Here is a 24450-nt window from a genome sequence, read left to right on the forward strand (position 1 = left end):
GATCCCGTCCACTGACACATAAAGGAGTCTCTACCAAACCCCCAGGCCACGACCCTCCCTCCCACTGGCCCCAGTCTTGGCCTCAGCATTCTTCCTGGTACCAAAGACCCTCCACAAGGTTGCAGCACACAAGGGCCAACCCTGCTGTTGAAACCCATTAAGACGAGCCATATCTCTTCATCAGCACATGATTCTGAAAGGTCTCCTGTCTCAGTAACCCCACACGAGCATCCCAGCATTCTACAAGGTTGCTCAGTTTGATGGCCCAGAGCATCTGACTCTGTAAAAACACCAGCATCTGACCCGTAGGGCAAATGCCAGCTTGAGTCTCTTGGCTCTGGGCAAGGATGCTCTGCATTGGAGGAGAAGCCATGTTTCCTTTCATTTGTTTTAAATCCAGAGTTGAGGTCAGGCTTCACTGCTCTTCCAGAGTTCTGCAGCCAGACTCTTGCAGCCAGACTCTCCCCCACCCCCCATCCCCACCCTGCTCCACAATCCTGTCAATGGATGGCTCAGAGCGGTGCACAAACAGCCTGGAAGTCACTGCTTGATTTAAACTGCTCACAGGTTCCCTTCAAGATGCAGCACAGGAGTTTCTGCCGTGGCACAGTGGGTTAAGAATCAGACTGGGCTGACTCTGTCTCTGCAGAGGTATGGGTTGGATCCCTGGCCCCGCACAGTGGGTTAAAGGATCCAGAGTTGCAGCAGCTGTGGCATAGGTCAGGGCTCTGGCTCAAATTCAATCCCTGGCCCAGAAACTACCATACACCTTGGGTGCAATCATTTAAAAAAAAAAAAAAAGTGACACAAACCCTCAGGCCATGTCTGAGTCTCCTGCTGGCCCCTCTCTGCCATCTGCAGCCTCCAGCCTGCGCATCACACGCTCAGGCCCCATCCCCTTCCTGCCTGGTGGAAGTTCCTCAGTCTTCCATTGCTTCTCTCCCCCTGCTCACTCAGCTGCCCCAGGAACTTAACACACACAGCACCCCCAGGCTGGGCCAGGTCCCTGTCCCTCCACTGGACGGTCAGCTCCCAACAGCATCAGGAAGAAGCATCAAAAACCAGTGTCCTCAGATGAAAGGACTTTCCTGGCTGAACTGGTCTTCGAAAGCAGTCCCAGCTCTCAACTCTCTGCCACAATTCCTCTGGCCTCCCAGAGGGCAGGGGGATGGCAGAGGCCACGGCTGAGGTTGAACTAAACACCAAACAGACCACAAGGAGCAGATGGTCAGGAATTGGCTTGGAGGAACAAGTGAGTTTCCTTCTTTTTTTATTATTATTTTTTAATAGTTATTTCCCCGATACAATTTTTTTTTCTACTGTACAGCATGGTGACCCAGTTACACATACATGTATACATTCCATTTTTGCACATTATCATGCTCCATCATGAGGGACTAGACACAGTTCCCAGTGCTACACAGCAAGAGCTTCCTTCTTTTTTTAAATTTTATTCCAGTATAGTTGATTTACAATGTTGTGTTAATTTCTGATCTAAAGAAAAATGACTCGGTTATATCTATATCATATCTATCTATCTATATATATGTATTCTTTTTCATATTCGGTTCCATTACAACTTATTATAGGATATGGAATATAGTTCCCTGGGCTAGACAGTAGGACCTTGTTGTTTATTCATCCTATATGTCATAGTTTGCATCTGCTGACCCCAAAGCCACAATCCTTCTCTCCCCCACCCGCCCATTGGGTAACCTCAAGTCTGTATTCTCTTTGTCTGTGAGTCTCTTTTGTAGATATATTCTTTTTTTTTTTTTTCTTTTTTAGACGCCCCATAATATATGGAGTTCCCAGCTCAAGGATCAGTTCCGAACCGCAGCTGCAACCTAAGCCACAGCTGCAGCAATGCCAGCTCCTTAACCCACTGTGCTGGGCTTGGGATCAAACCCACGTCCTAGCACTCCCAAGACACCACCAATCCCATTGCACCACAGTGGGAACACCTGTGGATATATCCTTTTGGGTCATATTTTAGATTCCACATATCATAGTGAAATCATACAGTATCTGTCTTTCTCTGTCGGACTTACTTCACTGAGTAGGAGAATCTCTAGGTCCATCCATGCTGCTGCACAGGGCTTTATTTCATTCTTTTTTATGGCTGAGTAGTGTTCCATTGAATACATGTACCACTTCTTCTTAATCCATTCATCTGTTGATGGACATTTAGGTTTCTTCATGTCTTGGCTATTGTATAGAGTGCTGCAATGAACATTGGGGTGTATGTATCATTTGGAATTAGAGTTTTGTCTGGGTATTTGCCCAGGAATAGGATTGCTGGATCACACGGTAAATCTATTTTTCATTTTTGAAGGAAACTCCATACTGTTTCCCAGAGTGGCTGGAGAGCTTCCTTTCATCTTGAGTCTGCGAACACCCACGGGGGAAAAGTCCCAAGACCCAGCCTTTCCCCTTGCAGGGTCCTGGGCATGTCATTCTCATGTTGGAAAACTGTTTAGGGAGGCAGCCCAGGGCTCACAGACCTCATTGAAGACAGGGACGAGGGGCCAGTGGGAAATTCTGTCTGTGACACAGCTGCTCAGAGTCCAGGGTATCTGGGCCATCAGACACATGGCACCAACCAGCAACTGGGGATTTTGAAATCAATCACCCAGTGAGTCATCAGGACGCTTAGGGTTACAACCAGGGCTTTGGGTGTGCTCAGCCTGGCTTCCAGCTTGCCATGGATGACCCATGACCAGGGACCATTCCAGACTGTGTCTGAGCCACCCTTGAGCTGGACCCCATAGTGGGGCATTTACACAAAGGCCTCCAGAGTTTCCAGCTAGGACGGGGCTCAGGAGAACTGGCTGCTGCTGCTCAAATTCTCAATCAAGTTACAAGGCTTTGTGGAAACTGCTGCCCTGAGCCCCATCCAGGGGTGGCCAAGGCTGGACCGAGGTGTGTGGGGCCATTTAACACCATAGGCTGGGGCTGGTCCAAGAAGAAGAGGATGAGGAGGCCAAGGGCTTGCAGCTCCAAGGAAGGCATGGAGTAGAGTCAGCACAACCTTCAAGTCACTGATGCTCCACAGGCCTCGGTGTCCATGGCTGAGCTCTCTGTGGGCTGGATGACCATCCTGATAAGGAAATGAGAAAATGGACATGGAAGCAATGGAAAACTCATAGCATGACCAGAAACACCACTACTTCCCGAGGTCCCTTCCAGCCCTAAGTCCGCATGTGTATGTTTCTGTGAAATCTGGACCCAGAGGGGCCAGTAGCTTGATGACCTGGCAGAAGGCATGTGGGCAGCGCAGGGGAGGAAGGAAGATGGACAGCCACAGGCCGCCTTCCCGATGACACAGGCACAAGATGATCACAGGGGCCCATGTGGAGAAATGCCGGCACATCACTAAATGACATGGGGATGTCATTGGGAAGTGTCTGAGATGCTTCATTGGGAAGCCGGGGCTACTTCCTATTGGCTCATTCACTCCTAAGGTCCAAATCCATCATGGGTCTTTCTAGCACAGCAGACTGCCACACCCCCAGAAATCGACATGTGGAGAGGGAGCACAATTGGAGGGAGGGGGGCACTGTGCTCAGAGCCCAACCTGGAGGCGTCCCCGCGAAGGGAGGAGGGGGAGCAGTCCCGTGGTCACTGCAAGAACTAGAGAGCAGAGGAGCAAGAACAGAGGCTCCGAGGGGCCATCACCACGGCTGGCGGGGGATGCGCCGGGCTCCTCAGAGGTGGCACCGCCTTCGGTCCCCCGTGGCCAGGCTGTTCTCTCAGGGAGCCTGACACAAGCCAACACTGCCCTGAGTAACACTTCAGCATCTACAATAGCTGGTCTGCCTTGGGGACAGCAGCCAGACAAGCTGGAGAGAGAGACTGAGAGGGGTGAGGTCCAGGGACCCAGGGCCAAGGAAAGTGGGGAGGCCGAGGATGTCCCCCTGACCCCACAGCCCTGGCATGTGGTCATGAGTTTGGTCTGTGTCTCATGCTCTCATCTTGAAAAGAATTGCACAGTCATTCTCTTCTGTTCTGACTTTTTTCAGCCCCATCTCAGAGGGCTGCCCGCTTGCACAGAGCCACTTAAGGACAGCAACTCAAAGGCTGTCCGGGGTTTATTTCTCCATTTCTCTCTGTCATTTCCCCTCTGGGACAAACCTAGATCAGTGACTGTGGCCGGTTCCGGAGCAGAGAAGCCACCTTCTGCTCCCCACCCCAACCCCCCCCAGGTTTTCTCATCTGATTTCTCAGCCTCCCACACCCAGGTCTTTTATCCAGGAAAAAGCGCTTTCCTGTCGGTCTGCAGAGTGATGACATAAATACAACATTGCGTCTGCATCGGCTCCTGGAGGCCTTGGCATTGGACGGACTTTAACGCCAAAGGAACGGAATGCAATCCATTCAGGGGGCCAGGAACATCTCAGAAATGTTCTTTCTTTTCAGTCCAGCTTTGCCATGATGACACTGACACGACATGAGATAACGTGGTTTTTTTTGAGAACCCTGCTATCTCCGGCTCTGGGCCGCCCGAGGAAATTAGCTCAATCTAATTACACATAACAAACGGCTGCGCTCATCTGTGTGTGCATAGCAGCCCCAGGAGTCTTGGGTGGGCTCCCTGCCTCCCCCCACCCCCAGGAGACCACACTGTGGAGGCTGACATGCCTCCCGCGGGCCACCCCCAAAAAGGGAGCCAGCTGTGATCCAGGCCTCCTCTGCTGTTTGTTTAGCTTGGTGACTGTTGCTAGGCCCGGCCTGTGGATTTCGGTCCCTGGAGCAGAGCTAGTGCTGCAGAAATAGCAGCCCAGGCAGTTTTGTGGGAGGAGGGCTCCCCATCCACAGCCTCAGGTCACATGGGGCCTCCACAGGCACAGACCCTCACAGGTACAACCAGCAGCGTCTCCATCTAGTGTGGTGCAGCTTCCCCCCGGGAAAGCCATGGTACAAGCATGCAGCTAAGGCCCCAAGTCCCAGCTAAGGGAGCCATGCAGTCCCTTCCTGCTTGGGCTGCAGTCACCCTCTGATGTTCTATTCCCAAAACCTGGGGTTCCTGGGCACAGTCATTCCTGGCCTGGGGCCTGCCTGTGAGCACAGCTTGTCTGCATTTGTTCTGTCCTCTTTCTCCAGCACGTTCTGGGTCAGGCTCTGCACAGGTGCTAGGGATTCAGAAATAAGAAGCCACAGTCACTGCCCCTCGGGGAGTTCATGATCCCATTACTCAAAAGGACAAGATAGGCCCCAACAATCCAGGACCATCCTGCAGGGTTTCGTTTCCCTCCTTTTCCAAACTCAGAAACATCCTTAGATGCAACAGCTTTCGGACTGCTGAGCCAAACCTGCAAGACACTTCTGGCCTCTGTCTCCACCCTGAAAAGCAGCAAGCCAGCACTTCCTAAAATGTGAGAAAAGAAACAGGCTCCCTCTAAGCTCCTGAGTAACAAAGGGTAGGCCCATGGGAAGGAGGCATCCTGCACCATGAAAGCCACTTGCAAGTGAAAATATGAGACCCGGGGAGCTGGGAGGCTGGCTCCCCATCCTGGCTCTGCAGGCTGGGCTGGGCCGCCCACTACACCCAGGATGAGAAAAGCTGGGCATCTTTTTTTTTTTTTTTTTCTTTTTAGGGTCACACCTGCTGCATATGGAAGTTCCTAGGCTAGGGGTCCAATTGGAGCTGCAGCTGCTGGCTTACACCAGTCACAGCAATGCCAGATCTGAGCTGCATCTGCAACCTACATGCAGCTTGCGGCAACAAGGGAGGCTTAACCCACTGAGCCAAGCCAGGGATCGAACCCATGTCCTCACAGAGACTATATTGGATCGTCAACCTGCTGAGCCACAGTGGGAACTCCAAAGCTGAGACTCTTCACACAACCAGGTAGAACTAACAGGCCCAAGTGAGGAAGGCCATTTCTTGAACTGGAGATATTCAGGGTTAGTAACTTTGACGTGTCTGTGGACAATGACAGCACTTATTTTGCGAGAAGACATAAGATGCACGGACTCCCTAGAGATGGAAGAAATTTCTCTCCTCCCGCCAACCGTGCAGGTCATTTTCTCTTGTCGGCCGTTAGTTAAACTGCTTGAACAATGGTCCGTGTCTGTCATAAGTCTTGGACACAATCGTGTGTATCCCCAGGTAGGGGTGGTGTGGGTTGCATCCTTCCAGGAGCGTGAAATCTTGGGACTGGGGATTCAGGAGTCCAGGAAGCACTGGGTGATTTCTGAGGTTGTGTGGCTGCCAGGCTGACCTACAGCCAGGTCACCCATCCTCACCAATGGGAGTGGAGGGGGGCGAGGGGAGGTGTTCACACCCCAGCATAAAAACAGGATGCCCCCCAAAGTGCTGAGTCCACTAATGAACTACCCCACCATCTGCAGCGCCCCTCCCCCGCCCTTTCCCTGGAGAAGCAGGAGCCCCAGACAGTGGAAGGGAAGCAAGGGTTGGGGTCGGGAGGGTGTGGTGGGAGGACGGTTCTGAGCTCAAGGTTCTTCTTGGACACTCATTAGATAGGGGACTTTAGTTCTCAGTTCCCAACCTGTGAAATGGGCTGAAGGCTGAGACATGGCTGCTCCCTGCTTTGGCCAATTGCGGGTGGGTGATGTTTGCCATCCCTGCCAGCTTGGTGCCTCCCTTCAGGCCCAGCCCCACATCACCAGGGTGTCCAGAGCAGGGGAGAAGCTGAGGAAGCAGGGCCAGCTGCTCCGCCCCCTCTGTAGCCCCGCCTCCTCCTTGACCCCCGCCTCCCTCAAACCGCCAATCACAAGCCTGTGTGTCTGCCTGATGGGTTTCCATCGGCGCAAGGGCGGGGAAGCTGACCTAGAGCAGGACTGAGACTAACTGGGAGCCCCTCCCCAGACACTGCCCCAATGAACCCCGCCAAGGCCCGCAGCTACCTGAGACTGGGTCTCCTAGTCTGGCCCGTGGGAACTGGGCATCTAGGCGAATCCCATGAAAGATGGGCAAAGCCCCATTCTCACCTGTGCCTCTGGTTCTGTGCCTCCGGGCTGTGGCCCTGCGCGCGGTCTGCCCAGATCTGGGAGGGTTCCTGTGCTGCCGTGGGAGCGCCCAGGCTGTTCTCCTCACCCTACAAAGCTTCATTTCAGCCTTCCCAGGACACAGGGGCTTCATCTCCTTCTCAGACAAGAGGGAATATGCCCCCCCATTGTTTCCTCCCCAAGAGCAGACAGAATGAAACGCGTGGATTCCTAGAAACGGTGCTGCCTTATCAACACGGGTCTTCGCTTTTCTCTTCTTCCTCCCAACAGTGATCAAGCATCCTCCAGAAAGGCAGACTTAAGGATATGTGCACGAGGTTGTTTCTTGCCACGTTATCTACAGGCACAATAAAAAAGAACTATCCTATATATTCTAGTGGGGAATGGTAGGAGAAATTACAGTGCATTCAACTATGAAATCCATACTATAAGCTATGCAGTTATTGTCAAGAACAAGTTGGAGCCATATATAGTTAGCGATCAACAGAGTCATTGAGATTTGGAAATAAGCACGTTGCAGAAAAATATTTTCTCTCTAAAGTGCAGATCTCATTTAGAAAAAATTAAAAGTGGGTGGGGAGACAGAAGGGTTTGTGTATTTTTCATGTCTCTCAAGAAACAGGAAAGGATACACACCAAACTGTTAATCTTAGTTCCCTAAGGGGCCTTGAGTCCATTTGTTTGTTCTTTTTTTCTTTTTCTCTCTCTCCCTCCCGTTCTTTCTTCCTTCCTTCCCTCCTACAGCTTGATGTGTTTATAAGCAAGTAGTTTGGAATTAAAAAAAAAATCAATACAGAAAAGTTTGACCAAAAAAAAAAAAAAAACAAAACCATATCAAAGGATGACTGCCGTTCCCTCAATAATCATTCCTTCCTTCTTGTGCAGTAAGTCTGCTGATATTTAGCTGGGTTTGAGGCCATGTTTCCCTGCTCTCCTGTGGCCAGGTGACTGCCGGCTGGTAGAGGGTGAGGAAGGGACGTGGGTAGCATCTGGTTCAAGTCCCCTTAAAAGAAGGGGTCCTGCCTCTCCTTCCTGCATCCTCCGTCCTCCTCCAGGGGCACAGACAGGACAGCCCAAGCTCACCTTGGACCTTAGGCTCAAAAGCACACCCTCAGACTGCCTGGAGAGCCTGGTTTAGGGAGGACCAGGCACTATCACACTGCCCGGAAGTGCCTTCATCCAGGCTTTGGCATCAAAGGGAAAGAAACTTTGGTGCTGTTCAAGCTGCTGTTATTCAGAGTCTTTTACATACAGCCAAGAAAATCCTCCTTCCTAGAAGACAGAAAAATTGGACTTCAGAGTTCCCGCTGTGGTGCAAGGGGATAGGCTGTGTCTTGGGAGCACCAGGACCACAGGTTCGATCCCCCAGACAGGCTCAGTGGGTTAAGGATCCATCGTTGCTGCAGCTGTGTCTTAGGTTGTGATCTGATCCCTGGCCTGGGAGCTCCATATGCGACAAGGCAGCCAAAAAAGGAGAAAAAAAAAAATTAGACCTCTTTCTGGTCATTGGAGATTCTCCTGTGAGGCTGCACCCAGGGCCACATGGGAACAAGATGCATTCAGCAGATGGGGGAGAAGCCTGAAACCCCAGAGCTGCTCAGAGATCCACTAAGGGCCCACAGCCAGTGGTGGCCACAGCAGGCCCGGAATGCAGGGTGACATGTGGACTGGAACCCAGCCCTGAGTGCTGTTGAGCTCAGCTCCAGCTGCAGAACCTGTGGCAGAGGCGGCTGGGGGCCTTGGGAATGCCTAGCGGCGAAGGCGGGGCTCTGTAAGAGAGCCAGGCCTGCACCCGAGCGCCCTGTCCTCCCTCCCTGGAAGCTGTCTAGGCTGGGCTGAGGGCCTGCCACCTTCTCCTGCCTTCCGTCCCTCTCTTCTCTGGGCAAACCTAAGCATCCCAGCAGCTCAGTGCCTTGACCTCTGAGGAGAACTTTCTAGAAGGAAAGGCTGTCCTGGGGTGCATTTTAGCAAAACCTGAGTTTTTGCTCCTCTGTGTCAAGCTCCTCAGCTGCCATCCAGGCCCTGCATCCTGCCTCGGATACTGGAAGCAAAAATGTTGCTTCCTCTTCCACCACAGCCTTTTGGGTGCTCTTCAGTGGCTCTGTGGGTTCTGGGCTTACAGTGAAAGAAGAGAGAGGAAACAAAGGCCCAGGACCCAGAATGGCCCTTGCTTGCCTGTCTTAGTCAAATAATGCAGCCTCCTAATTCCAGTTGACAGCATTTCCTGACCTGAGTTTTGCATCACACTTTCAAATGCTCTGGAAAGACTCTGATTAACCAATGCTATGTGGTCCTGCAGGATCTCACGTGGACTACGGGCTGTTCTTCCAGCGCTTTCCAAGGGGAGAAAGACAAAACATGAAATTCCACTGGAGCAGGCAGCTCCATGGAGCCGTGGTGAAGCCCTGTCCCCGCGGCTTCAGTTGACAAACATGATCATGTCCTTCCCTCTTCTGCCACTTGGGTGGCAAAATCAGCTTCGGGCCTGCCATTTGAGCAGAGAGTGAAAATTCCATCACTGTATCCAGCTCATTTGATGTTTGTGACCATTTAAACAAGGGCTGTGCTATTTCCTGTTGCACCATATCTAGCTCCCAAAACACTAATAAAGACTGTGAGAATGTCCATCTTTAAAAAAAAACAAAACAAAAAACTTCAAGCTCTCATTTGAATATCGGCAATTAATATGATAATTACAAAGTGTGCTTACCTAATCACAACTGCAAGTATAACAAGAATTTCTTAACCGTTGCATCTTCTTTTAATCACTTGAAAGCAACAAGACAGGCGTTTCCTTGTGGCTCAGCGGTAACAAACCCAACTAGTACCCATGAGGACACGGGTTTGATCCCTGGCCTTGATCAGTGGGTTAAGGATCCAGTGCTGCCATGAGCTGTGGTGTAGGTCACAGACACAGCTCAGATCCAGCGTGGCTGTGGTGTAGACTAGGAGCTGTAGCTCCGATTCGACCCCTAGCCTGGGACCCTCCACATGCTGCAGGTATGGCCCTAAAAAGCGAAAGAAAGAAGGAAAGAAGGAAAGAAAGAAGGAAGGAAGGAAGGAAGGAAGGAAGGAAGGAAGGAAGGAAGGAAAGAAAGAAAGAAAGAAAGAAAGAAAGAAAGAAAGAAAGAAAGAAAGAAAGAAAGAAAGAAAGAAAAGAAAGAAAGAAAGAAAAGAAAGAAGAACTTATTTTAAAATTTTTTCTAATTTGGTTTTATCACTAATTTGACACCAGTCTCTTTTCCTCCCTTGCCTTCCAGGTTATTGGGGTTAAAACTGCCCCTCAGTCACGTCACCCCTAGAGATTCCACTGGAAAACTGGGTCTGAGTGTGTTCGGGGAGGGAAGGGAGGCCCGATCTGGACTTTGATAGCATCTCATTCTACAGGGAACGGCCATGCCGGACTCCATCCATCAGTGCTATTTGTCTTCCTATGGGTCACACAGCAGAATTTTAGGTAGGTCAGGTTGCATGAGAAAGCACCAGGCACGGTCCCTTGCAACCCCCCTGCTCAGGGCTCTGGGTTCCAAGGTAGAGCTGGAAAGAAGCACCAGCCAGACGCCTTTAAGGATACTCCAATCCTCAGCTACTCGTTATCAGCTGAACCCGGTCTGCATTATTTTTCTGTGTTGCATAACAAATCACCACAAATGCAATGGCTTAAAACAGCACGCATTTGTGATCTCAGAGTTTCCGTGTTCAGGAGTCTGAGTCCTCTGCTCAGGATCTCTCGAGGCTGCATCCTCATCTGGAGGCTCAGCTGGGGAAGAACCTGCTTCCAAGCTCATTCAGGTTCTTGGCAGAGCTCACGTCCTATGGCTGTCACGAGGGCCCAGCTCCGTGCTGGCCATTGGCTGCAGGCACCCCTGGGGTTCTAGAGGCTGCCCACAATTCCTTGACACGTGAGCTTCTCCAACACGGCTGCGTCTTTCATTAAGCTCCTAAGGAGAGTCTCCGGTCCTCTCTCTTCCTCAAGAGAGAAACTAAGGAGGAGCATGTTGTGAGGAAGTGGGGCTGGGATGGGTTAAATAGGGCTCAGGTATGGCGAGGGCCACAGAGTGTCCTGGGGACCAGGTGACCTCGGTAGGGGCCATTCCGGGGAGGTAAACGCTGGCTTGCTGTGACTACAGAACTGAAGAGCGGAACATCAGGCAGGCTGGCAGGTGCGTGCAGGAGGAGGCAGGAGAAGGCTGAGAGCTGGAGAGAGACAAGGGAAAGGTTCATCGGTTTATTTTGTTGGTGGTGTTGTTTTTGTGTGTTTAGTTTTACTGAAGTAGAGTTGACTTACAAGGTTGTGATGATTTCTGTTTGTACAACAAAGTGATTCACTTACACATGGACACACATCTATTCTCTTTCAGATTCTTTTCCCACATAGATGATCACAGAATATTGGGTAGAGTTCCCTGTGCTCTACAGCAGGTCCCCGTTGGCCAATCATTCCACAGACCTCAGTGTGCAGATGCCAATCCCACACCCCCAGTCCATCCCTCCCAACCTGTCCCCCCTGGGAACCATAAGTTTATGTTACCTGTTTAAGATGGAGAGACCTCAGCATTTGGGATTAGTGGGATGTGGGGCCAGCCTGACTACCCGTCACTCCATGGAGGGAGCCTCTGAAAAATGGGAAAAGCCCAGGCCCTGAGTCTGAGTCTTGCTCTACCCCTCACTCTCTGGGCAGGCGATCTGGCATCCCCTGGTCTCATTTCTTTAACAGCCTACTTCAAAATCCTGTTGAGATGAAGGCAGACATGCATTAAGTCACTCTACCAATAATCATTGCGATTCCCAAATATGAAGGGCAAAAGAGATGCCTGGATTAAGGACACTCCCCAGCTTTTCAAGGCCAAGAGTCTGGGAAAGAGTGACGTGGACAACTGAATCAGGGAAATCCTGGCAAGAAAGGCTTTGGAGAAAGAAGAAAAGGAACAAGGTTGGTTTACGCAGGCCAATACTACGGTCATGGCAGGATGTCCAAAGTGGAAATACTTAGCAGATATGTGGCGTCAGGGACCAGATGCGCGAGAGAATTCAGAGATGCAGAGAGAGTGCTGGCTCTCCCCAGCCCAGAGGTGAGCTGTGAGTCAACGGAGGCTTGTGTAATGCTTGGCAGAGTTGCCTGAGAACACCCATAACTGCCCTGCACTGAGCCATGACTTTGTGTAGGCCCTTCACTTACAATATCTTTAAACCTCGTGATTAATCGGCATTTTACAGCTGAGAAAATTGAGGCTCAGAGAGGTCACCCAACTAATAAATGATACAGCCCAGAATCAAACAGTCACTCTGGCTCCCAGACCTGCATTCTTTCCACTACCTCATGCTGCTCCTGAGGATGGAGGCTCAGGGGAGAACTTTGTGCAAGACAAAAGCGAACAACTCATTGGACAGAAGGACGTGGAGAGGGTGTGACGAGATGGAGGCCAAGGAAGGATCATTTCAAGATGGTGGAAGCAGCAAACAGTGCCAGATGCTGCAGAGAGAGAAGGCAGACGGAAAACAGGGAATCTGCTAGATTTGATGAGCAGGGGATTCCTAGGGACTGCAGAGGGTTCGAGGGGGCTGTGCCGATAAAAACAAAGATGCCTGCATAGGAAGGTGCAGGACCCCATCCTCCTGTGTCCCTGCAAGAAACCCCGACAGAGGGCAAGTCGACCAGTGTCGGATGCTCACTGCACATAGCCAGTCAGGGAAGTAAAAGCCAAGGTCCTTGTCCTCACGCAGCTCACAACTCAACAGGGGACACTAGCATTCAAAAGTGACCACTGCAGTCTCCCAAGGCAAGAGAAATAAAACCAAAAATAAACAAGTAGGACCTAATCGAACTTGAAAGTTTTGCACAGCAAAGGAAACCATTGAAAAAGAAAACATAACTTACAGAATGGGAGAAAACAGTTGCAAATGATGAAACCAACAAGGGCTTAATCTCCAAAATATACAAACAATTCATACAACTCAGTAACAAAAAAACAAACAGCCCAATCGAAAAATAGGCAGAAGACCTAAATGGACATTTTTCCAAAGAAGACATATGGATAGCCAGTGGGCATGTGAAAAAATGCTCAACATCTCCATTAGAAAAATGCCAACCAAAACTACAATGAGGTACCACCTCACACCAGTCAGAATGGCCATGATTAAGAAGTGCACAAATAACAAGTGCTGAAGAGGGTGTGGAGAAAAGGGAACCCTCCATGCTGTTGGTGGGAATGTAAATTGGTATGACAACTATGGAGAACAGTATGGAGGTTCCTCAGGAAACTGAATATGGAGCTACCATATGAGCGAGTGATCCCACTCCTGGACATATATCAGGACAAAACTATAATTCCTAAAGATACATGCACCCCTAGGTTCACAGCAGCACTATTCACAATAGCCAAGACATAGAAACAACCTAAATGTCCATCGACAGATGAATGGATTAAGATGTGATATACATACACAATGGAATACTACTCAGCCATAAAAATACCAACATAATGCCACTTGCAACAACATGGATGGAACTAGAGACTCTCATACTAAGTGAAGGAAGAGAAGACCTGTTTTGTGTGTGTGAATCTTTTTAGGGCCGTACCTGCAGCATATGGGAGTTCCCAGGCCAGGGGTCCTATCGGAGCTGCATCTGCTGGCCAACGCCACGGCCACAGGAACACCAAATCCAAGCCAGCAACACTGAATCCTTAACCCACTGAGCGAAGCCAGGGATGGAACCTGCATCCTCATGGATCCTAGTCAGGTTCATTATCACTGAGCCACAATGGGAACTCCCATGGGAAGTCCTTTTTGATGTGTCTTGGAGGACCAAAGACCTTGGAAGCCTGGGGAAGAGATGGTTTCGAGAAGAGAGAGGGAAGGTGGTGAGGTTGACGAAATCTTAACCCATTTTGCAATTTTTGTCCTGGATTGAGCACCTCCCTTGGCTTGGTTTCAGGGGAAGGAGTAATAATTCGTGTGTAACTATGGCTGGAGGTGTGACAGTCACATCCCCTTGGCCTACCTCAGAATTCACCTGCAGAGGTTTTCTAAAGAACCACGAGAGAAGTCAGAAGATGTAGGAGCTGATGCCCTGCCGACAGGATTGGGGGTCAATTCTCAGGCGTGTTCTACGTGATCTCCCAGAGGGCCTCCAGGGGGACTGACTGGGCCCCACTGCCCACAGCAGTAACCTATCCATTCCTGGACCTTGTCCTGCTGAACTTGCAGCGTGCTTCTTGGATCGCCTCTGGGAAAAACTATTCACAGCTCTTGTTTCCGATATTGCTTTGGGAGGAATACAAACTACATAATGAATTTTTCCGTGTTATTCCTAAGACCGATGGGGGAGAAAATGAAGTCCACTGGCTCTCAAAAGCTGCCCACAGACCTAGGATTTATAAACCAGCATCAAAATTTAAAACATCCATACATTCTGACCCAGTAATTCTACTTCAAGAAGTTGACCTTAAGAAAACTAACAGGCTAGGTGCAAAAAATGTAGGTAGAAGGATGTCTGTCGCCATGTAGAAGAGTAAAAAATTGTAAAGAAATTTAAATTTCCAGCAACACCAAATTGGCTAATAAATTATAGTAATCCTATGTTGCCCTTAGAAATAATAATACAGAGTTTTCTCTATCTTTCCAGGTCTGTGGTGAGTTAAGTGAAAATGCAGGCGACAAACATCATATGCACCATAATTTTTGTAACTAGTACACCCCTAGGTGTGGGCATAATTTGGAAGAATGATAACAAAATGTTAACAGTGGTCCGTTATTTTGGGGTGGAAAGATGGGGAGGGTGTAGATCAGATTGTGTTCAGTTCCTTCTTTTCATCTTTTTGAATTAAAAAAAGAAATTACACTTTTTTAAAAGGTTAGTACAACCTTTACAACTTCTTTAAAAATTGTAAAAAGAAGTCAGGGGCCTCAGCCACGTAGAACTGAATTCCACAGCCAACACGCCTGTCCTCCCAACAGGAGCTACTGGTCTCACCAGCTAGGGCGCTGGAACAGACCCACAGAAGGGAACCGTCCCACCCAGCCCGGGCCAACACTGGGCAGCGGCTGTTCTAAGCGAGTCAGCAGATCTGGCTGCTAACTGGCAGCCAGGGGAGAGCCCCGCGCATCACGTGTCCTGCCTGTGTGGCCCCGTCTGACTCAGAAGAAAAGCGCGCGGCCCTGCATCCAGGTTTGGGGGTCGCATGTCGAGCTCGGTCGCGCGCCCTCTCCCTGCAGATCCCCCCCATACCCGCCCGCCTGGACCCCCAGCTGGCACTCAGTAGGTCACTTTCCCATGTGCTGCACGTTCAAGAGTTCGCTATTCCCACGGGAAGAGCTCGTTGCCATGGCGATGAGAGCCTTCCCACCCCGGGACCCGCCCAGGAGGCCGAATCCTTCCCCGCCCGGCCTCCTGACCAGCCCCGCCAGGTGGAGAGGGTTGCAGGCTCCAGATTCTTAAGGGCTGGGGTCAGTAATGAAGGACCCAGGTCAGAGGGAAGGGAAGGGAGGTTTTTATTACAAGCCTTCTGGCCACTCTGCCCTTTGCTCCCCGCACCAGAGGCAAATGTCCTATCTGATTCTGGGGCATTTGGGTGGAGACGTCGGCCGCTTTCCCTCTCAGCGTCTTCCAAGAACGCCAGGGCATCTGTTAAAGTTTCTGGAATGCAGCACACTGGAATGAAGCTTTAACCCAGCAGCCCCGAACTAAAAGTCCGTGAGGGGTCGGGGTAGGAGGAGGGGGTATCGACCTGTTCGCGCCCCCACCCCCCCCCCACCCCGCCTCGGGTGGGTAGCAGGGAGGAGGGGCTTCCTGTGTCGCACTGTAGCACTGTGTGGGCCAGGGCGATCAAGGGCGGAGTCGGTGGAAAAGGAGGGGGATGTTTGGGGGCGGGATGGGGCGGGGGGGGGGGGGGGGGGGAATGTCTGAAGCTCGGCCACACCCAGCGGGAGGCGGTGCTCGAGACCTAGACCGAGGGAGGTGGGGAAGAGGGAGGGAGGTCACTGGCGCCTGCTCACTGGGGCCCCGCCCCACCACCCTGGCCACGCCCACTCCCCCAATTTCCCGGGGCTCCCCGGGTGCAGGAGGAGGAACCAAGTCTCCCGTTACTCACCACAGGTGGCTGCACAGGGGAAAGCTCCAAGCATATCACTGACTGGCTTGGAAAGTCTTTCATCTCTGCAACAGCAGCAGCAGCAACAGCTCTTGGATTAACTGTGTCTCCTGACTTTTGCGCCTCCAGCCATCACCACGCTGCAGATCCCTGGATGCCTGCTGGCTCCTATCGAGGGGTACCCCCTTTCCCTCGCCTTCTTCCCTCCTCCTGCTGCCTCCCCCGTGCCTTAAGCCTGGGGGACGAGGGATCACAATGAACCTTAGATTTTCCCAAGAGTTTTTTTTCTCCAGGCTCTCTGTGTACCCTCTCCCCGCACCCCACATCTTGTATTTTCCTTCACCTACCCTCTCCCTCACTTTAGGTCTATATATACCCACAGGCCTCTCCCCTCCCCTTCCATCACCAGGCCAGTGAGTCAGCTCACCCAAGAGGCAAGTGCCAGCGCAGTGGGACAGCTGCCCACTGGGCCCAGAAGAGAAAGGCTTCAGGGGCAGCAGGCCTCGTGCAAATAGTGCTTTTGACAACTCCAGGCATCGAGTTTCACGAGTAAGCCAAATGTAGAAAGGATTAGCTGTTTCGCCCAATAAGCCCACATCTGTAGTTACATTCTAACAGGGATAAAATTACCCTGGTTATTAATCCTTCTGCTTTAGGGAATAAGCTGATCACCAGGCAGGGTCAGGAACAAAACCCTGCCTCCGCTCCTGCCAGCCTCCCCTCACCCCCATCCTTACCTGCTCCACCTCTTACGGTGTATGGTTTCCCATTTCAGTCTGGACACCAAGTTCAAGGCCACCACCTGAGGTGCCTCTGAGATGGGACAGCTGCCATCTGTGGTAGGGGGGACATCCATTCAGTCACTTAAGTATGCATGCAGAATCTACTGGGAGCAAGACGTCATGGGTCTCCACTGCGGCAGAACCAAAGATGATTCTTGCACCGCCCCTGTCTTTTTCAAGCCCAGAAAAAGCTGAAGTGGTTGGTCAGAAACTGTATGTGGTTTCTGGGACTTCCTGCCCTGAGGCGCCCCAGGTGTATCCGATGGCCTCGGGGACCGCAGTTGGGGTGTGGGCAGTATTTCCTAGCCTGCTGCCAGGGAGCAATGGAGCCATTTCCTCAAGCATCCATGGGTGTGACCTCTCCCTCCAGGACCAGCAGGAGAGGCGAGCTGTGTTTCCTTCTCTGGTCTGTTCTATTTATTTATTTATTTAGTCTTTTTACCTTTTCTAGGGCTGCTTCCCGCGGTATATGGAGGTTCCCAGGCTAGGGGTCTAATTGGAGCTGAAGCCACTGGCTTACGCCAGAGCCACAGCAACACGGGATCCGAGTCGCATCTGCAACCTACACCACAGGTCACAGCAGCACCGGATCCTTAACCCACTGAGCAAGGCCAGGGATTGAACCCAAAACCTCATGGTTCCTAGTTGGATTTGTTAAACAACCCTGGTCAGTTCTCTTTAGATCTCATATCTGCAGGCACTAGACACTTCCAGATTTTCCCTGGGTGGGACTGACAGGAGAGAAGTAGGTTGAGAGCCAGGGTGATCAACAGGCCTGAAACTGCAACACACAAAAAAGTGACATCCCTAAGGGGCCATGTTCCCCAGTCACTTCAGCCCTTGACCAAGTACCTGCTGACTGACCAAGTGACCCAGCACTCAAACTGGGACCTCTGAATAATGAAGAGGTGTCATCCATGAAAAGACAGGTGCTGGGCATTGCTGATGATTAGAGAAATGCAAATCAAAACTATAATCAGATACCACCTCACACTGATCAAAATGGCCATAATTAAAATAAAAAGTCTACAGGGGTTCTCTTGTGGCACAGTAAGTTAAGGATCCGGAGTTGTCACTGCAGTGGCTTGGGTTGCTGCTGTGGCACAGGTTTCGTCCCTGGCTTGGGAATTTCCACATGCTGAAGGTACAGACAAAAAAAAAGAAAAAGTCTCTACAAATAGCAAGTGCTGGAGAGGGTGTGGAGACAAGGGATCCCACCTACACTGTTGGAGAGAATGTAAATTGGTGCAGCTACTATGAAGAACAGCATGGAAGTTCCTCAAAAAAAAAAAAGGGAGTTCCCGTCGTGGTTCAGCAGAAATGAATCCGCTCATGGACTAGCTTCCATGAGGATGCAGGTTCAATACCTGGCCTTGCTCGGTGGGTTAAGGATCCAGGCTTGCAGTGAGCTGTGGTATAGATTGCAGATGTGGCTCAGATCTGGTGTTGCTGTGGCTGTGGCGTAGGCCAGTGGCTACAGCTCCAATTTGACCCCTAGCCTGGGAGCGTCCATATGCCACGAGTACAACCCTAAAAAGACAAAAAACAAAAACAGAAACAAAAAAACTAAAAATGGAGTTGACGTAAGATCCACCAATCCCACTCCTGGGTATATATCCTGACAAAACCGTAACTTGAAAAGATACATACACCCCAATGTTCATAGCAGCACTATTCACAATAGCCAAAACATGGAAACAACCTAAATATCCACCAATAGATGAATGGATGATAAATATATGGTACATATACATGGTGGACTACTACTCAGCCATAAAAAAGAATGAAATAATGCCATTTGCATCAACATGGACGGACTTAGAGATTATCACATTAAGTGAAGTCAAAGAAAAGCAAATGTCATATGATACCACTTATATGTGAAATCTAATAAAAATGATACAAAAGAGCTTATTTATAAAACAGATACAAATGCAGATTTCAAAATTAAATTTATGATTACCAAAGGGGAAACTGGGGGGGGGGGAGGGGTAAATTGGGGGATGGGATTTCCATATACACACTACTATGTGGAGAATAGATAACTGACAAGGACCTGCTGTACCGCACAGAGAAATCTACTCAATATTCTGTAATAACCCATGGGGAAAAAAAAGAATGGAGACTATATATGTTTAACTGATTCGCTTTGCTGTACACCTGAAACCAGCACAACATTGTAAGTTAACTACATGCCAATAATTTTTTTTAAATAGTATATATACATATATATACATAGCTGAATCACTTTGCTGTGTAATAAAATGAACACAACATTGTAAATCAACTATACATCAATTAAAATTTAAAAAAACATAAGAACCAACACATAGACACATGTACACAGAAAGAAAGGAAAGAGGTTCCATGGATAATTACATAGAACTTTCCTGAGCAAACTAGGATGTGTTCACCTCCCCCCAGGATCATCTCCCCTGGGAAGGGCCATGACAAGGACACCACTGAGACACAATAGTGTGTCAGCTCCTCCCTGATGACCTCCCTGTGTCCCCATCTGTGGGCAGGTCTCCACCTGCCTCAGCCCTGCCCTCTCCTCTGCCGCGTACCTGAGTGCCTGTATTTCCACTCTCCAGAGTTGGAAGAGCCCAACAATCTGGTTTTTGTTTTGTTTTGTTTTTATTGGTGCTGGGTCCAGGATCCTGGTAGATAAGGAAGACTGTCATCAACTGCGCTCACTAAGTGAATAAATCTGGATTGATCCCAGTGCACAGTGATGCTGTCTACCCTTGACCGCCTCGCCGCATCCCTCTGCTGTTTTGTTGGCTTTCTCATTCCACATGGTAGCATTCCAAACCTTCTGTGGCCGGAGTCCCCATCCGCCCCCGATTCCTGGCAGAGACCCTAAGGTCCCCAGAGAACAAAAGACAAAAGCAAAACAAGCCTGAGATATGAACCTGTCATACTTTCTAAACCCCTTCCACCTCCAAGCTTCATGGATGGATGGACCCCCCTCTTCAGGGAAGAATGTCCTTCCTTTGCTCCATCTGTGGTCCCCACTGGGGCACCTGCTTACTTACCTATGGCCTCCTCCCCAAGGCCTCGCCACAATATGCTGACCCTTGAGGGTCAGTCCAGTCTCTCTCTTGTGGCTGCAGCCTCAGCCCTGTTTCCCCACATACTGAAGAGCCCAAGGACCTGGAGGGGCCAGGAAAAGAATGAGGCAGATGTGGAGGAGACCTAAGAGCAACACAGATTCTGGAACATTCTAGAAGTTCTTAAGGTCCAGCCATGCTTTTCTTCTTTTTCTAGCCACACCTATGGCATTTGTTTTTGGGTTTTTTTTTGTTTGTTTGTTTGGTTTTTTTTTTTTTGTCTTTTTGCCATTTCTAAGGCTGCTCCCATGGCATATGGAGGTTCCCAGGCTAGGGATCAAATCGGAGCTGTAGCCGCCAGCCTATACCAGGGCCACAGCAGCGGGATCCGAGCCGCATCTGCAACCTACACATCTCACAGCAATGCGGATCCTTAACCCACTGAGCACGGCCAGGGATCAAACCCACAACCTCATGGTTCCTAGCTGGATTCATTAACTGCTGAGCCACGATGGGAACTCCGGCCACACCTGTGGCATTTGGAGGTTCCCAGGCTAAGAATTGAAGCTGCAGCTGCCAGCCTACACCACAGCCAGGGAAACAATGGATCTGAGCCACATCTGCAACCTACACCACAGCTTAAGGCAATGCCAGATCCTTAACCCACTGAGCAAAGCCAGGGATGGAACCCACATCCTTACAGAGACTATATCAGGTCCTTAGCCCTTTGAGCCCCACAACAGGAACTCCCCTATCTTTTTTTAAACTTAACTGATTTCAACTGGTTTCTCTCACTTACAATCAAAGGCCCTGTGTGTCATGTATTACACATTCATATTTACCTGCTTCTCAAGTTCCTGTCCTCCTGTCTTGGGCTGATTCCTCCTCAATTCAGTCCCCACCCTGGCTGTCCCAGCTTTATCACTTGCATCACTTCTCTTGAATCTTCAGTCATTTTTGCTACAAATACATCCATCTCCCTATCCCAACACCAAATAAATAAGCAAAGGCTCCTCAAGCTTCTCTCTCCTCCCTTCTACTCTGTCGAGCCCATTTTCTCACTTCCTACATCACACCAACCTACTGTGTTACCTGGCTCCATCTCACCTTCCTACTTTCCCCAGAAGTATCACAAACTCCATCCACTTGCCAGCATGCATGCTGTTTGTCTGCTGATCTGGCACCAGCCACAACCTTGTCTTGAATCTCCCACTTCTCTTGATGCTTCTCCTCCTGGTTCTTCTTGCTCTAACACAGAGATGTTTGACCTGTAGAAGTTGTACCAATATCTAAAGGTACTAAGGATCTAAAGTTTTAGACTTTTCCAACTTTCTCTCACTCCATACAAATGCAACCGGCCTGTACCCACTCTCCTGGTGCCCTGTGAAGTACAGCTGACTTGTCTAACGGAATAATTAGAGATAAGGTGGTAATGGGAGGGCTATTTCGCTATTGTCATAATGCTCTCAGAGTGGAAAGGGATGGTGGGGAGTACGGATCGGCTAGAGATGAATATTGAGGATCTAAGCATATTTATGACATTTAAAGTTTTATTTTCACTTTCATGTCAATCAGCGCTTGATGGTGTTTCAATTTACCATTCCCACTGGCACCAGGTACTCACTGACTTTTTAGTGCAGTATTTCCCAAATGAAATGTGTCCTCAGTATTTCAGAGAATTTCTGCTTTGAAAGTGAATTTCTTTCTTCCTCACATTGGGAAGTTCTGACCCAAGGAATAAGCATCTTCGAAGTGTGAAGGCTATCTCTGTTCCTGGCAACATGGGATGGAAATCAAGATCCAAGTCCTTCCCTCAAAATCTCCTAGGCTCACTAGGAAAACAACATAAGACTTGAAAAATTAGTTATAAGCAGTAAGACTATGAGATGTTATATGTCCACTGCTACTATAAAAATAAATGATCAGGGAGTCCCGTTGTGGATAAGTGGTAACGAACTTAACTAGTGTCCCTGAGGACACGGGTTCAATCTCTGGCCTTCCTCAGTGGGTTAAGGATCTGGCATTGCCATGAGCTCTGGTATAGGTTGCAGACGTGGCTCGGATCTTGGCATTGCTGTGGCTGTGGCATAGGCCTGCAGCTGCAGCTCTGATTAGACCCCTAGCCTGGGAACTTCCACATGCTGTGGGTGCAGTCCTAAAAAAAAAAAAAAAAAAAGTAAAAAAAAAAAGAATTTATTATTTGATCTTCTAAAAACAGCATCAAGAAGACACAAGGAAAACCAGAACAAAGTTGGACTTCCTTACACTTTTCTTATGGGTTTTTAAAAAAAGAAATTTCTGTCCATGCCCACGTCATACAGAAGTTCTTGGGTCAGGTTTTTAATAGCGTCGTATACTGACTTCTGTGGAAGACAGAAGCGAATATAGTGAATACACCAAAAGTGTACCAGAGAATAGGTCCTCTAAAGGTCTGATGCAGGCTTTAGGGAGAAGATTAAGTGGGGCCATGCTTTGGGAGACTTGCATTTCAAGTGAAGCAGCCAGACTCTGCCTGCCTTGATGTGCAGAGGGTCCAAGGGCAGGGACTGTCTCAGATTCTCTGGGACTCGAAGATACTCACCTGATCTAACCTAGGATTTTAGGTCCTTTGTTGCATGATGCACATTCACAGGCAGCACATGTGAGAGGTTCCTTGTTGCAGTGATCATGCCTCTTTGTTTCACTGCATGGTCAATGGGCATTGGTTGGAAGACATAGTGTCTCCTTGAATGCAAGCCTTTCTTGCAGAATACTTCCTAAAACAACCAAAGATGTTTATTTGATTGGATGCTTTTATTAATTTGATAGTCCGTAGAAAAATCTTTTTTTTTTTTTTTTTTTTGTCTTTTTAGGGCTGCACCTAGAGCATATGGAAGTTCCCACGCCAAGGGTCCAATCAGAGCTGCAGCTGCTGGCCTACACCACAGCCACCGCCACACCAGATCCTTAACCCACCGAGCGAGGCCAGGGATCAAACCTGCATCCTCGTGGATAACAGTCTGGTTCTTACCTGAAAGAGCTGCAACAGGAACTCAGATACTCCATATTCTTTTTTTTTTTTTTTTTTTTTTTTTTTTTTTTGCTATTTCTTTGGGCCGCTCCCACGGCATATGGAGGTTCCCAGGCTAGGGGTCTAATCGGAGCTGTAGCCACCAGCCTACACCAGAGCCACAGCAACACGGGATCCGAGCCGCGTCTGCAACCTACACCACAGCTCACGGCAATGCCAGATCCTTAACCCACTGAGCAAGGGCAGGGACCGAACCCGCAACCTCATGGTTCCTAGTCGGATTCGCTAACCACTGCGCCATGACGGGAACTCCTCCATAATCTTTTAAAGTTGTTTTCCTTTTGCTAGAAACCAATTCAGTGAAATAATTATGCTAATGCTCTTCTCAAAAAAAAAAAGAGAGAGAGAGAATGAGAGAAAGAGACCCACTGCAGTCCTTTTCCTGGGACTCTCTTCAAAAGAGCCCATCACCCTTCTCAGTAGTTTATTTGCATTTCTCTGAGCCTCAGGGAAGAAAGTTCTTCCTAGTTGCTGACTCCACTCCCTCCAGCTGCACTTTAAGGGCTTCATCCGTCTGGCCCTTTAGTGAAAACGGCTCTTCTCAGGATTGGGGTGAAACTGTTGCTAAGGCCAGTCTAGGGTTAAGGTCCACAGGAGGACATAGTGGGGAGGAGAGGAGAAGCACGGACAGAAGCACCACTCAAGGGGACCAGGACCTGCAGGAGGCAGGGAGGGGCCCTGCAGATTTACTCAAAAAGAGTAATTACGCCAAACCCAGCAGACCTCCAGGCCGGTGCCCCTGCCCAGGGCCTGGCCCTGGAGGGAGGTGGACGGCTTCAATTATCTGGGCATCTTGATGAATGGGCCCTGCACACGCTCCGGGGAAGAGGGGAGGAAAGGAGCCACAGATTAATCACTCGTGCCATCACTGATGGAGGGTGTTTAGCGCCCGTGGAAGCCAGAGGGACAGAGGGTTCACAAAAGCAGAAGGGGACACCAAAAGTGATCAGGCCACGATTAGGAGAGAAGGGGGCACTCGTACCACTGTGACCCATCTTTTTTTAGGCTGAAGTGCACACAGGTAGTGACAATGAAGTGGTTTGGCTGGGAGTGGATGGTGGGGCTCAGGCCTGGGAAGTGGCCGGTCTAATGTGGGGCCAAAGGCCAGGGCCTTAAAGGGAACCCCCAAACAAAGAGGGTGGCTCTCTCAGGCCAAAGGAGGGCAATGCCATAAACTGGGATGAGGGGAAGAGACGAGAGAGAAGAAAAGCAGCCTCCTGAGGGCTTCCGGAGGAGGATAAAGCGGGCAGCCACGGTCAGTCTTTCCTAGAAGTTCAACAGTCCTCACCACTAGCAGAATCTCAGTACTTCTCTGTCCCTGGATGACTATGAGGGGGTGTGCATGTTTAAATAAACAGAATTATTTATTTTTCTTTTTACAGCTGCACCTGCAGCATATGGAAGTTCCCCCACTAGGGATTGAATGGGAGCTGCAGCGGAGGCCTACGTCACAGCCACAGCGATGCTAGATCTGAGCCGCA

At 49.7% G+C, this 24450-nt stretch overlaps 1 long non-coding RNA gene across 3 annotated transcripts in view; it reads right to left on the reverse strand.

Annotated features, from left to right (window-relative positions):
- Nucleotides 1–1364: 1364 nt before the first annotated feature.
- LOC102164518 (uncharacterized) overlaps nucleotides 1365–24450 on the reverse strand; it is a 103195-nt gene continuing 80109 nt past the window's right edge. Inside the window, exons 3-11 of one of the 3 annotated variants that reach the window (XR_305912.4) lie at nucleotides 22481–22655; nucleotides 19885–20002; nucleotides 19414–19708; nucleotides 16802–16898; nucleotides 16065–16299; nucleotides 13553–13796; nucleotides 10547–11169; nucleotides 9683–9828; nucleotides 6955–7309 (exon numbers count right to left, since the gene is read on the reverse strand). This is a non-coding gene — a long non-coding RNA (uncharacterized LOC102164518). Of the gene's footprint in view, nucleotides 3101–6954; nucleotides 7310–9682; nucleotides 9829–10546; nucleotides 11170–13552; nucleotides 13797–16064; nucleotides 16410–16801; nucleotides 16899–19413; nucleotides 19709–19884; nucleotides 20003–22480; nucleotides 22656–24450 lie in introns of those variants that run through there. The other 2 variants (XR_014817854.1, XR_014817855.1) reach the window with 2 other exon arrangements.

Source organism: Sus scrofa, chromosome 10, assembly GCF_054392235.1.
Source record: "Sus scrofa isolate SSC_HxYL_T2T_F1_AM1 chromosome 10, Sscrofa_HxYL_maternal_Yorkshire_Landrace_v2.0, whole genome shotgun sequence".
In the NCBI taxonomy this organism is placed as follows: domain Eukaryota; kingdom Metazoa; phylum Chordata; class Mammalia; order Artiodactyla; family Suidae; genus Sus; species Sus scrofa.